The sequence below is a fragment of the Gossypium hirsutum genome, chromosome A07 (genome assembly GCF_007990345.1).
Source record: "Gossypium hirsutum isolate 1008001.06 chromosome A07, Gossypium_hirsutum_v2.1, whole genome shotgun sequence".
NCBI lineage: Eukaryota > Viridiplantae > Streptophyta > Magnoliopsida > Malvales > Malvaceae > Gossypium > Gossypium hirsutum.
This window is the reverse complement of record NC_053430.1, coordinates 44,999,509-45,003,887: the sequence shown is the minus strand read 5'-3', so window position 1 is coordinate 45,003,887 and position 4,379 is coordinate 44,999,509.

The window sequence follows — 4,379 nt, the reverse complement described above, 5'->3', positions numbered from 1 at the left end:
TGTTTGTTTTACCAAGTTTGGAAATATTAAAGCATAAACCTCATTTACCTTTGTTCCATGGTCAATTCCAAGAAGATTATGATGGTTGGTTAAAATTCAATAGAATATATCCTTAAAAGTGATTGACTTTTGTTTGGACATATATCTGCTTTGAAAAGGATGGACAAAGTGGAACCACACCGTTGGGAAAAAAATGAACCAACTTCGTAAAATCTTAGTCTAAATGCCGCATGAAAGCAGCAAGACATTTAACAGGTTAACGATAAATTAACAATGTTATAACAATTGGACCAATTCAGTAATAAACTTTTAGTTAAATCAATTAAATCATCAGTTTAATAATAATTAAATAAAAATTGAATTAATCAAACTGTTCATTTTTATTTATCTATTTTTTTATTGATTTACAATATATTTTTTAATTTTATTATTATATACCACCAATGGAAGCATTTATTGTGGAAAGCCTTAATTAATAAATGGGTTTTGGTTCAATTCTTTGATATGAAATGTGAAGTTTTCCTTTTTGTTTCTCAAATCGCAGCAAACAAACCAACATGATGCCGATATTCCACTAGCAATACAACGTGTGTAAAATAAAAATAAAAATAAAAAGTTAGGCTCCAATTAGCCAAACTTTCTATAATCAAAATAGACTGTGAACATTAATTGAAATATAAATCTTTTATGTAACATTTAAAGAAGAAGGTTTTATTAGGTTGTCAAACTCTGGGCCAACAAAAAGCGAAGATTTGGTCAAAGTGGTAATTAGGTAGCATTCTAGAGACTCTTGATTTGTAAATTGATGCAGGGAATTAAGCATAAAGGGAAACCAACTGCAGCCAAGACAGGCCTTGATTGACGGTGCCGGAATTTGGTCGGAACCCTAAATTTATTAAAAAAAACCAACATACATGGCAATTTAGCATATATTTGACTTTGACTACATGTATATATAATTTTGTATTAATCAAGGAATAGATCATTTTTGTTTGACTTATTCATGGTTTAGGTTGGGACTCGCTGTCGCCCGTGGCTTTTTTTTTTTTTACAAATCCATTTTTTCACTATTTATTTAATATTAAAAGTATAAACAATTTTATTAATAATTGGCATAATAAAAAAATAAAGAGAAACCAATTTATAATTCTAATTAACATATTTTCCAACATTCAAGTAGTTTAATTTGAATTTACGTAGTTTGTTTTTTAACAAATGAATTCATGTATATGACCAAAGAAAATGAATTCATGCATATGACCCTCCCCCCTCAACAAAAAAAAAATGAAAAAAAGAAAGAAAGGAGAATTCATGTACTTTATAGATTCATGTCAAAATGAGGAAGGTGTTTAGCCTAAACTTTGGCAACTCCCACCACCAAGTTTTCAAATCAAGTCTGGGTTGAAAAAGAGATAGGTTGATGTGATGGGTTGAAATCTTTTCAACTTCCCACATATTTCTCTCATGAATCATCCTCTTTTAGGATAAAATAACACAACATTTCATTCATCTTAAATATTAATCATGTGAACCTCTTTCTATGCCTCAAAATATGCAACCTTTGTAGCCTTTAATTTTGATTCTCATATATATATATATATATGTGATTTAAGGGGCTTTGAAGTTTGACATTAGGTTTATTGGTTTTCTTTTTTTGTTTTGTTTTCATTTGTCGGCTACAAACTACTATTATAAGAAAATATGATTCATAACTGATTCACTGTAAACCAATGAAACTTAGACTAAAATTTCGGCTGTTATTGGTATAAAAGAAATAAGATAATTTATTTAATCCTTCAAATTTAAAAACAATCATTTTAACATTTTATTTAATTTTTTGTTTTCTTTAACTCTTAAATTTATGCTGCTTATCAAATCATTTTAAAAGTAGATGTAAAAATTTATGTTTGTTAACTTTGTTGACTTATAAACGTAGATGCCACATTAGCAATTAATTAAGTTTAGATTGTAAATAATTCAAAAAGATATCAAATTTATTAGAATTATTTAAAAAGTATAAAAAATATTATTAAATAATTTTCATTTTTAAAATTTTAATTAATTGCTAATATAGCATACACTTAGATTATTATGTGGATGTCACATTGGTAAAATTAATAAACATTAATTTTTCTATCCATTTTGGAATAAATTGACAAATAATATAAATTCAAAGACTAAAAAAATTAAATAAAGAGTTAAAATAATTTTTTAATAAAAGTTAAAAAATTTAAATAAATCATTATGTCAAAAAATAATTTAAAAAAAATCGATAATTGCATCAAGAGATGTCTCATGCAAGTTATAGACAAATGTGTCTCCCACTCAATATTTGGCATCATCCTTATTCAATTTTTTTTTACCTAATTTTTTTTCCTTTTTCAAAACAAAATAATTGTATCAGATATTTTTAAAAATATTAAATTTATATATTTCCCATGTTTGTATATTAAAATTTTAGGGTTTGAAATGTATGGTTAATTTATTTATTATTATTGTTTATTTTTTTTCAATTGTTGGATAAATAAATCGTAATCTATCAAACATGATTCCTTGAAGAATTAACATGCAATAAATATATAATTACCAGGGAAACCTGCAGCTAGATTCCTGGTAACAATTAACAAAACATGGGTTTAAGGATTTCCCTGTTTACTTTTGTCTTAAGCCATGCTACTTTGATTTTATTTTTTTAATTTTTCCTACATACCCATATTCATCATCTATATTCGACGCGTATTTATATATGGATATTAAGTTATAATTTTTTAAATACATTAAAAAAACTTTAAAATAATTGATTTTAGACATATAGAATATACTATTGTATCTAACATTTCTACAAAATTTGTCATTTTGCAGAATTATATCATAATATTCTCCATATTAAATAGTAGGTTCGACTTAACTCAATTTGAATTATAAAATATTAGAAATTTTATTACATGCTTATGCATATGAAAATTATAATTTTAGAATATAAATATCTATTTAAAAATAACATATAATAAATAATAAAAGCATTGTTTGAAACTAATTAATAATAACATATGAAATATGCAAGTTATTAACTTATTTTAATTACGGAAATATATTTTCATAACTTCTTAATCGAATAGATGATCTAGTTGAGGGTGGCACAAACTCAATAAGAAGTTTTATTAATAAAACAATAATAAAATATTATCTATTTTTCAATTAATGCTAATTATTTTCGTCTTTGTTTTTTCCTAAGTAAATGCAATTTTATATAAATGCGCATAAAAAATATAAACTAATTGGATATAATAAAATTAAGGTGCTTGGAAAATATTGGTAAAAATACTATGGAGGTCCTTGTACTAAATATCAGATTGCATTTTGCTTTCTCTACTAAAAAATAAAAAATTAATCATTGTATATTAAACCAAAGAGTAAATTGATCCATTTTGTTAAAAAGTCCATTAATCTCTACTGATTAAAATTAGAATGGTTGACAAAATAACCAAACAAACACATGGAATGCCACATGTATCTCATGCTGACGTACATAGACTAATTTTTAACAATAGAAATAGATAATATTTTTAATAGAAGGATCAATTTACTCATTAAATTAATGTATAGAGGCTAATTTACTTATTTTTTGAGTAGAATAAACAAAAAATACAATTTGACACCTAGTACAGTAGCCTCCACGGAAAAGTATTGATTCATGATACAAGACATATGTTGTGGGTTGATTGGAATGACATGTTCTCTTCTTTTAGTTGAACAACTAAGATAACATTTACACTTCTTTGCATCATCATGTGCTTCTTTCTTTGGCATTTCTAAGATGACCTTCCTTCTTTTACATTTAACTTTTGCCTTTTAATTTTAAGTCTGCACAAACAAACAGTATGATGTAAATGTTGAACCATTAGCGCTCATTTGGGGGGAAAGACAAGCCAACCCGTACAAGTTTAACCCATGTTCAATTTTGTACACATTGGAAGGTATCCACAAGTACTCATATTTACATTTAACATATTTAGAATTAAATGGAAGAGATGATGTAGTTGAAAGGAAAAAAAGGAATACATATGAAATCATAAACATTGATTCCAAATGTTAGGCCCATTATTTATTTATTGTATTATGATTATTCTTAATATTTGAAATATCCTTTTCGCTGTAAAATAATAAGTCATGTAAGGCTTTCATGCCCTCATTGTGGGTACGAGTCGTAGCAATTATCTGCTAAAATTATGTGCCTAGTTCTGATTTGCTCACGTTTGTTGGTGCAAGAGGCAGCAGCAGACTGCTTTTCAATCTTGCTTGTATGGCAAGCCTCGAGCCTTGCTGGAGAAACAAACTCAGAAGCAAGAACAGAAACACATGCAAATGGAAAACAAAGA